Here is an 11594-nt window from a genome sequence, read left to right on the forward strand (position 1 = left end):
TGCAAATGTCTGGTTTTTGGTGCAATATCTACATAGGTGTATAGAGGCCCATTTCCAGCAACTATCACTCCAGTGTTCTAATGGTACAATGTGTTTGCTCATTGGCTCAGAAGACTAATTGATGATTAGAAAACCCCCTGTGCAATCATGTTCACACATCTGAAAACAGTCTAGCTCGTTACAGAAGCTACAAAACAAACCTTCTTTGAGCAGATTGTGTTTCTGAAGCATCACATTTGTGGGGTCAATTAAATGCTCAAAATGGCCAGAAAAAGAGAACTTTCTTCTGAAACTCGACAGTCTATTCTTAGAAATGAAGGCTATTCCATGCGAGAAATTGCTAAGAAATTGAATATTTCCTACAACGGTGTGTACTACTCCCTTCAGAGGACAGCACAAACAGGCTCTAACCAGAGTAGAAAAAGAAGTGGGAGGCCGCGTTGCACAACTAAGCAAGAAGATAAGCACATTAGAGTCTCTAGTTTGAGAAACAGACGCCTCACAGGTCCCCAACTGGCATCTTCATTAAATAGTACCCGCAAAACACCAGTGTCAACATCTACAGTGAAGAGGCGGCTGCAGGATTTTGGCCTTCAGGGCAGAGTGGCAAAGAAAAAGCCATATCCGAGACTGGCCAATAAAAGAAAAAGATTAATATGGGCAAAAGAACACAGACATTGGACAGAGGAAGACTGGAAAAAAGTGTTGTGGACGAATGAATCCAAGTTTGAGGTGTTTGGATCACAAAGAAGAAGGTTTGTGAGACGCAGAACAAATGAAAAGATGCTGGAAGAATGCCTGACGCCATCTGTTAAGCATGGTGGAGGTAATGTGATGGTCTGGGGTTGCTTTGGTGCTGGTAAGGTGGGAGATTTGTACAGGGTAAAAGGGATTCTGAATAAAGAAGGCTATCACTCAATTTTGCAACGCCATGCCATACCCAGCGGACAGGGCTTGATTGGAGCCAATTTCATCCTACAATAGGACAATGACCCTAAACACACCTCCAAATTGTGCAAGAACTATTTACAGCAGAAGCAGGCAGCTGGTATTCTATCATAGGTAATGGAGTGGCCAGCGCAGTCACCAGATCTGAACCCCATTGAGCTGTTGTGGGAGCAGCTTGACCGTATGGTACGTCAGAAGTGCCCATCCAACCAATCCAACTTGTGGGAGCTGCTTCTAGAAGTGTGGGGTGCAATTTCTCCAGCTTACCTCAACAGATTAATAGCTAGAATGCCAAAGGTGTGCAATGCTGGAATTGCTGCAAAAGGAGGATGCTTTGACGAAAGCAAAGTTTGATGTAAAAACAATGTTATTTCAAATACAAATCATTATTTTTAACCTTGTCAATGTCTTGACTCTATTTTCTATTCATTTCACAACGTATGGTGGTGACTAAGTGTGACTTTTCATGGAGAATACAAAATTGTTTGGGTGACCCCAAACTTTTGAACGGTAGTGTAACTGTTAATAATACTTTATTACTAACTCTCATTGTTTGTGCCACCCCCAGCTATACCCAAGTCACATTGCCATGTTAGTGTACGTGGACACTACGGAATCCCAACGGAAAACCTGTAGTGGATTCCGCAGCTCGCACCCGCTTGTGGACTTTGGCGGCAGCGCGCATTTCCGCCCATGCCATAGACTCTATTCTATGCATGGACGGATTCCGCCGAACAGGTTACAAGTGGCCACCAGAGTCAGTGAGCAGGCAAGCGGTTTTCCGTCGGGAATCCGTAGTGTGCACGTACCCTAACAAAGTCTACAACATATAAAAGTTTAGCTTTAGGTGCCATAATGTGTTTAGTTCTGTTGTACAGTATCACCAAACATTTATATGACAAAGATTAACAGAAATTTTATAAGAAAGATTTGAGCTTATAACTAAATAGGCCGGGCAATGTCAAGTAAAGGATTGAAAAAGATGGCAAACCAGGCAAATTCCATTAAGATCTAACCCAGAACTTGTCAATGTTTAATGCACTGCAACTTATAGATTTACTAGTATTCCTTCAAAGGTTAGCGTTCCCCAACAGATCAAAGTGGATATACTAGAATAAATTATAGAAATCTCTCCTCTGCTACTGAAATCTTGTATCAAAATCAGACACCTCCAAAGAATATTAAACTCTTACAGCTGCTTTGCCCAGTGCTATGAGAGATTCATGTCCTGACAGAGCTTTAAATTTTTATTAAAGCAGAATAAATTAATGTTTAGTGACATTCACAGCAAGTTTATTTGACTTACGAATATTGCAAATATTAAAAAAAAGAAAAAAACTCGCGTCTTTTATGAAGTTTGCCGTATTTGATAACATACAGCATGAATTGTTAAAACCTTTCATTAGATATAAAACATGAATCAATCTCTGCAATCCATTAAGTCTAGTCTTTGCATCCTAAAAGGCCCCAGGGTTCTCAAAGAAGCTGCAGTACCAATAGTTATCAAGCAGGGGACCAAAGAAAAATACATTGTTGGGGACATCTACTGGATCCTGCATTCACAAAGTATAAAAAAAAAGTCACTGGCTCAGATTTACTATTGAAAATGTGCTGTACCTGTAGTACACCATTTTTTTAAACCCCTTTTTCATGGCAAATGGGTGTGGCTCTGGTTACACAATGCTTCAAAGTTGCATGACTCTCTTTTTTAAGTGGTATGGCTTGTCCACAATACCCAAGTTGATTACAATATTATTTGGGGTCCCAGAGGTCAGATGGGCATAGGTGGTCAATTAAGCCTACATCACATATTGATCAAACCAAAAGGCAAGCAATTATTAACATCATGTAGTTAGAATTGTTGCCTTACAGTGCTGGGGTCTTGGATTTAGGGGAATGTGTGGCTTTAGGGGAAAGTAGCTAATTTCCAGAAGGAAAGAACTTGCTCTGTAACCCCACTTATTGAAGGTAGGTTTTCTTAAAATTAACATCCAACCCTTAAAGCATGATCAGAGATTATATTTGGATAAAATTCTGGTTTGGCATAAAATCTCTGATCAAGTTTTAAAGTGACTCAGTACCCACAATCTGTTCCCGCCAAACCGCTTGTACCTTCGGATAGCTGCTTTTAATCCAAGATCTGTCCTGGGGTCCGCTCGGTAGGTGATGCAGTTATAGTCCTAAAAAACAACTTTTAAACTTGCAGCCCTGTGTCAAATTGGTGTGGCCTAGAGTGTCTGTGCATTAGACTTGCACCGCCTCTCCGTCCCTCCTCCCCGCCCATTTCATCATTAGGAATGCCCCAGGCAGGATTTTTCCTATTCATCACCTGTCTAAACATTGCACATGTGCTGGATCGTTAACGCACATGTGCAGTTGTTCTCATAGGTGATGAACAGAAAAAAACCTGCACAGGGGCCTTCCTAATGGTAAAGAGGGTGGGAAGGAGGGACAGAGGGGGTGGTGCAAGCCTATGACACGGGTACTCTAGGCCACACCAATTTGTCACAACGCTGCAAGTTTAAAAGTTGTTTTTTAGGACAATAACTGCATCACCTACCAAGCGGACCCCAGGACAGATCTTGGATTAAAGGCAGCTATCTGAAGGTACAAGTGGTTTGTGGGGGGCAGATTGTGGGTACAGAGTCACTTTAAGATTAAGGGTCAGATACTGATTGTAAAGAAGCTACCTCCAATAGGTCGCACTATACAGCGGGATCTGGGGTTCAATTGCTAAAGGGCAACATCCACATCGAATATGTATACTCTCTCCATATTTCTTTGGGCTTCCTCCCATACCCTCAATTCAGTTTTATAGTAAAAACGGTGAAAGAACAGTGACAAAAGAAAAACTGTGTGTGAACAACTAATAAAAACCGTCCGGGGTTTACAAAAGGCGTCTGAAAAGAATGATCATGTTCATTATTTGGACTTCCGCGGTAAAAACGTCTGTTATTCAACGTATTGTGTGCATTGGACGTCCGTCTTCCTGTTAACTTCAATGCATTGCCATAGCAGTCAGTTAAACAAAACAGGCAAAACCTAACGTTTTTTAAAATATCAAAATTGGGCGCCTTTTCTCAATTTTTGACGTTGTGCGAACATAGACATAGACTGCAAGCCCCACAGGGACTGATATAAATGAAGACTAGTGTATAGCATTATGCCACCTATAGAGAAAACCCCATAGTAAAAACAATCAAGTGCTAAAGCAACTACCAGCCAAAAATAAGGAAAAGGGCACAAATGCGGTCTGCAAACTTTATTCATATATAATGAACCATAAAAATACCCAATATAAGGAGCCACGGAAATGTATAAAACCAGTTAATAAGCATTACATATGGCAAACCCCAGTTCACAGCAGAAAAACAGGGGAAGCCACTATGGTCACATTATGATTTGATATACATGTTTTTTTTTTAGGTGTGATTTATTTCTATATATTTAGTTAAGCAATCTATTTGTCAGATGCATGTTCCACTATAGGTGCAGTTGCACCCATAATTTTATATATATTATATATAGATATATATATATATATATATATACACACACACTACTGTTCAAAAGTTTGGGGTCACATTGAAATGTCCTTATTTTTGAAGGAAAAGCACTGTACTTTTTCAATGAAGATAACTTTAAACAAGTCCTAATTTTAAACAAATACCCTCTATACATTCCTAATGTGGTAAATGACTATTCTAGCTGCAAATGTCTGGTTTTTGGTGCAATATCTACATAGGTGTATAGAGGCCCATTTCCAGCAACTATCACTCCAGTGTTCTAATGGTACAATGTGTTTGCTCATTGGCTCAGAATGCTAATTGATGATTAGAAAACCCCTGTGCAATCATGTTCACACATCTGAAAACAGTCTAGCTCGTTACAGAAGCTACAAAACTGACCTTCCTTTGAGTAGATTGTGTTTCTGGAGCATCACATTTGTGGGGTCAATTAAACGCTCAAAATGGCCAAAAAAAGAGAACTTTCATCTGAAACTCGACAGTCTATTCTTGTTCTTAGAAATGAAGGCCATTCCATGGGAGAAATTGCTAAGAAATTGAAGATTTCCTACAACGGTGTGTACTACTCCCTTCAGAGGACAGCACAAACAGGCTCTAACCAGAGTAGAAAAAGAAGTGGGAGGCCGCGTTGCACAACTCAGCAAGAAGATAAGCACATTAGAGTCTTTAGTTTGAGAAACAGACGCCTCACAGGTCCCCAACTGGCATCTTCATCCAGCAAAACACCAGTGTCAACATCTACAGTGAAGAGGCGGCTGCGGGATTTTGGCCTTCAGGGCAGAGTGGCAAAGATAAAGCCATATCTGAGACTGGCCAATAAAAGAAAAAGATTAAGATGGGCAAAAGAACACAGACATTGGACAGAGGAAGACTGGAAAAAAAGTGTTGTGGACAGATGGATCCAAGTTTGAGGTGTTTGTATCACAAAGAAGAATGTTTCTGTTAAGCATGGTGGAGGTAATGGGATGGTCTGGGGTTGCTTTGGGGCTGGTAAGGTGGGAGATTTGTACAGGGTAAAAGGGATTCTGAATAAGGAAGGCTATCACTCAATTTTGCAACGCCATGCCATACCCAGTGGACAGCGCTTGGTTGGAGCCAATTTCATCCTACAACAGGACAATGACCCTAAACACACCTTCAAATTGTGCAAGAACTATTTACAGCAGAAGCCGGCAGCTGGTATTCTATCATAGGTAATGGAGTGGCCAGCGCAGTCACCAGATCTGAACCCCATTGAGCTGTTGTGGGAGCAGCTTGACCGTATGGTGCGCCAGAAGTGCCCATCCAACCAATCCAACTTGTGGGAGCTGCTTGTAGAAGCGTGGGGTGCAATTTCTCCAGCTTATCGCAACAGATTAATAGCTAGAATGCCAAAGGTGTGCAATGCTGTAATTGCTGCAAAAGGAGGATTCTTTGACGAAAGCAAAGTTTGATGTAAAAACAATGTTAATTCAAATACAAATCATTATTTCTAACCTTGTCAATGTCTCTACTCTATTTTCTATTCATTTCACAACGTATGGTGGTGAATAAGTGTGACTTTTCATGGAAAACACAAAATTGTTTGGGTGACCCCAAACTTTAACGGTAGTGTGTGTAATATATATGTGTGTGTGTGTGTGTGTGTGGTGTCTCTTTAGCACCTATCATTCTTTGTATAGATGTGTAATACTTTATGTGCATATTTGTACATTTTAGTGTTGGCCATATAAACAGCTTCTTTTGTTCTTATAGATTTGTGCAATTCCTTATATTAGGTATTTTTATGGTTAGTTATTTATGAATAAAATTTTGATTTCAGTCCACGTGTGCTATTTTCCTTATTTGTGTTCAATGTACAGCGCCGTAGAATAAGTTTGCACAGAAAAATTAGCAAACCTATTATTTGTATTGAATCCCTTCAAAAAATATCACATGCCTCTAGAAATGTGGCAACTACTGCATACACGTATAAGTATGTGAGAAATCAAAACTCTAGGGGAATAACAAGCCACTCGCAGCCAATCAAAAAACAGCTTCCATTGCTTGATTTATATGGAATATAGAATGTCATGTCATGCCTGTGATTGGTTCCTATGAGCAGTGATTATAAGAGAGGCTCAATATCTAGATAGATGTGTCCTTTTCTTCAGATCTCTATAATCACAAGTGTGCCAAACATATACTGATGCCAACAATCATTTGTATGGAATTCCTATCCTATGTCCCTGTTGCTTCAGAGCTCAGGTGTTGATCACAGGACCTAAAATAGCAGCTTAGTTCTGTTTTTTCCTCCTCTCGGCTAGATAAGGCAAAAAGCGCTCCCTTGTGGAAGAAAAACAGAATTACCATTGAGATCTGCACAAAATCTGTTTTCATATCAACAAGTGTAAAATGGAAGAACTGAGGCTATAAAAGGCCAATGGCCCAGATTTATCAAAGGGTGTAAAATAAACACTGGTGTAAACTGCCCACAGCAACCAATTCCAGCTCCTCATTCATTTTACCAGAGCTGAAAGCTGAGCTGTAATTGGTTTCCTGTGGGCAATTTACACCAGTCTATATTTTACACCCTTTCATAAATCACGCCAGGGTGTCTACAAGTTATTTGTGCACAAAGTGTCATTTTTTTTAATTTTTTTTTTAATTCTAAAATTTTATTCATTTTCAAAATGTATTCAAAATACACGTATACCATTAGTTGTATATACGTCAAAACAAGGACAAAGCACCTTTGGGTGCACAAACAAGAAAGGGGACAGAGTCAGAGACAACATGGCTCAACATTACCAACAACAGCTTTCAAAATGACTCCCACAACGGGGAGGCCATCCATGGAAATGAGGCACATCTCATCATGCAGAGAGAGAAAAGAGCTGGCACTCAGGAAAAGTAAAAAATAAAAAGCGGCAACATCTAGGGAAGGGCGGGAAGAAGACAAGGGCGGGAGACTACAACACCGAGGAACACATGAAGGGAGAGGGCAGTGACAACCTACACACAAACCAACATAGGAAGAGGTGTCATTTTTTTTAACCAAGTAATAAAACAAAGTCAGATGCAGTGTGGTCCACAGCAGAAATAGTGTAGGCTTAAAGGGAACCAATCAGTTCTAAAATTGCTATAAAGCCCTTAACCCTTAGAGCACCGGGCCAATTTTAATTTTTGCGTTTTCGTTTTTTGCTCCTTGTGCTTAAAAGGCCATAGTACTTGCATTTTTTCACCTAGAAACCCACATATTTTTTGCGCCACTAATTGTACTTTGCAATGACAGGCTGAATCTTTTCATAAAGTACGCTGCAAAACCAGAAAAAAAAAGTCAACGCTTTTTTTATTTTATTTATTTTTACGCCGTTCACCCTAGGGTAAAACTGTCGTTATAAATGTTCCTCAAGTCATTACGATTACAACGATATGTAACATGTATAACTTTTATTCAAACCAATTAAATTAAAAAATTCAAACCATTGTTAACAAATATATGTTCCTTAAAATCGCTCTATTTCCATGCTTATAGCGCTTTTATCCTTTGGTCTATGGGGCGCATATGTGACTTTTTGATCGTTTTTTATTACAATTTTTCTGGATTTGATGCGACCAAAAATGCGCAATTTTGCACTTTGGGATTTTTTTGCGCTTACGCAGTTTATCGTGCGAGATCAGGAATGTGATTAATTAATATTTTGGGCGATTACGCACATGGCGATACCAAACATGTTTATTTATTTATATTTATAACATGGGAAAAGGGGGGTGATTCAAACTTTTATTAGGGGGACTGGGGGACTTCTAGCATAAGTACACTGATCTCTCATTGAGATCTATGAAGTATAGTTATACTGCATAAAATCCATGAGATCGGCACTTGATTGCTTTTGGCTGCTGCAGTCGAAAACAATCGAGTTTCGAGTCGGGATCAGCGCCATTACGGCGCAGACCCCAGCCCAGGTGAGAAGCAAGGATTGCCTCTCCGTGATCCAGTTGCGGGGGGCAATCCACCCCACTAGACACCAGGAAACGGCTGCAGTTAGTTTCCAAATGCAGCTGATAATTAGCGGGCACGGCAATCGGACCGTGCCCGTTAATAACCACGGTCCCGGGCTACATGTGGCACCCGGGACCGCAGCGGTTTAGAGCGGGGCTGCCGCACGGCACCGCTCTGAAGTTCCCTAGGCGGCCCAGGACGTATGTACGTAGTACAGGCGAAGAAACTTTGTAATTGGGTTTATAAGCCAAAAAATGCATTTTTATCATGAAAAAGCAGTTTGAAGCTCTCCCCCGTCTTCATGGTTTTCTATGGAGAGGGAAGGGGTGGAGGGAGATGAGGCACCAAAACAGGACTACAAAGAGTTAATTTACAGCTACATCACCGGGCTCTCTCCTCTGAAGTCAGCACTGACCTCTCTGACCTCGGAATACTGGCTTTCACACAGGTCCCACTGTGTAATGCTTTTTTCTCTGCTGGCGACTAATCTCCCTCCTCCCCCCTCCCCTCTCTACAGGTTAGACAGGTCTTCTGTAAAAGAGTAAAGATTGCCTGATAAGAACAGTGAATGAGAGAGAGGAGGGAGGGGGGGACTTGGGGAAAGTCTTTTTAAATGCAGATAATGGCATATTTGCCTAATAAACCCAATTACATTTCTTAAAATCGCCTGTACTATTGATTTCTGAAAAAAAAAAAAAAAAACAACAAAAAACACAACAGTGGCACTTTAAACGGTGCAAGTACAGTAGTGCACACACTTCCCAAACATATAACCTCTTCCTCTGCCTGCCCAACTTTTACATTCTCCATCGCTGTATTTAAATGGAGTACTCCATTACCTTGTAACACAAAAAAGAATGTGTAGGGTGCAGCCGCTATCCAACAGTACATTTGGGTGCATTTGGTACTTACTGCTTTAACTAGTTAAAGAAGTCCCATGAAATGATAAATTATATATATATATATATATATATATATATATATATATATATATATATATATATATTTCAGAAAGGCAGGGGGGGGGGGGGGTGCAGGAAAATAATAAACAAAAGTAAACTTAGCCGTCCTTGTGCCCCGTAGCCCCACTTCTGGGTACATCTGACAGCCTCCAGCCACCTGCAGCTCTTCCAGCTGCAACATCAAGTACCTGGCTGAGCTACTGCCCGCTCAGCCAATCACTGACCGTGGCAATCGCCACAGCGGGCAATTTTTCAGCTTGGCCATGGCTTTGCAGCTGCAAGAGCCAGGTACGTGACATACCCGGATTCCAGCCAAAAATGACATGCAGAGTTCATCAGCGAGACCTGGGAGCAGCGCTATGTAGGGATGGGCAAGTTTACTTTGTTTATTATTTTCCCACACCCCCTGCTTTTCTGATTTTCTTTTTATTTTACTAGCCTTCTCCCTTAAATCCATTGCCTTTTGGCTAAGATGTACTATAGTAACTCAACATACTATAGTAAAGCAATGGTTTCTAGTGACATTTTAGGATCCTAACATGCAACTGTGAAGGCAAACATAGCTGAAGATCTGTTCCCAATTAACTACTATGGTGACGGTGAAACATTGGCATAATTAAAGTGCACTGCATAGAGTTATAATATAAAACTTTTCTTTACCATCACCATAACCAGAAATTATTCATATACTTCCAGCACAGGAAATCATTTCCACTCCCCTTTTAATATAGTTTATTACAAAGATGTATATAGTGATATGAGGTTAAAGTAATTTAACAGCAACCCCATAGGAAAGGTAACTACATATAAACTTGGTATAATCCCCATCAATAGAGGACATTTTGCTTCATAAGTGAAATTTGTTCCAGATGTTATAATGGCAGAGGGAAGATACATTTCAATACTTTTCTTAGCGCAGGATTTAATCTTATGCCAGGACACCTTCTGGAATTTGCAACGCGTTTCGGCCCACCGAGATAAATACAGGGGCCTTTATCAAGCATCTTAAAGGCCCCTGTATTTATCTCGGTGGGCCGAAACGCGTTGCAAATAAACCCCTATTTTCCTATAATGCGGGGCCTGTATCTCTTTATCATATGAGACACCCCGACCGGACGACTTGCTTCCACCTGCGCTCTCCACCTAGAGGGGAATCTACTGGCTGACTAGGTGTGCTCCTGGTCCTTTCCACATTGAGCACATCTGGGACATTTCTCGCTCCATCCACCAACGTCACGTTGCACCACAGACAGTCCAGGAGTCGGCAGATGCTTTAGTTCAGGTCTGGGAGGAGATTCCTTTAGGAGACTATCCGCCACCTCATCAGGAGCCTGGTCAGGTGTGGGGAGGTCAAACAGGCACGTGGAGGCCACAATAATACCTCATTTTGACTTTTTTTTTTTTTTTAAGGACATAACATCAAAGATGGATCAGGCAACCTGATTTAGTAATGTGGCTGAACGGCACTCACACATGCTGATTGGGACATATTGTACAATAGCAGTGGTGTTACTTTGACCTAGGCTCAGTTGCCAGCAATTCTAGGGATGTCAGTTCTCGCGGGACCCTGGATTGCTTCCTGTCTCGGCCTCTATGTTGACCATCATGTTGTCTGATCACACGAGTACATGCTGACTGCACTCATCATTGCTTTATACCTTCTATTATTATGATTATAAATAGGATAAATTACTCTGCACATAGGCATCCCTGAGGAAGTTAACAGTTGGCTACTTACACTTTTTGGTGGGAACCACAACCTAGTGGCAATTAATGTTCTGGAAAGGTGCCAGCCAGTTAATACAAGTCTTTGAAACCCTGTTCACATAAAGTTAGACAGCGAAAGGAGCAGGGAACTGGGGGAGGGGCTGCCCGGACGATTCTTAGATCGGGCTGCTTCTGCTCTTATTGCACAGAGCAACATGCAGCAGACCATCGCTATCATTTTCTTAGAAAAAGGCAACAATCAGCCGACATTGCGCTCTCTCTGCTGCAGCAGAGATTCCCGCATGGGTTGAGAGACCAGACGGAGTTTGAGCTCCGAGCAAACGTTCAAGAACCAAGTGCTACTTCTGGGCAAAATTTCGTTCGACTACTGAGCAGTTCCAGTAGTGAAAGGCTCAAAAACCAAGGTACCACTGTGTATATTGGTTATCACTAGGACCAGAACTACTGCCAGGTTTTTAAACAGAA

Source organism: Dendropsophus ebraccatus, chromosome 11 (genome assembly GCF_027789765.1).
Source record: "Dendropsophus ebraccatus isolate aDenEbr1 chromosome 11, aDenEbr1.pat, whole genome shotgun sequence".
Lineage (NCBI taxonomy): Eukaryota > Metazoa > Chordata > Amphibia > Anura > Hylidae > Dendropsophus > Dendropsophus ebraccatus.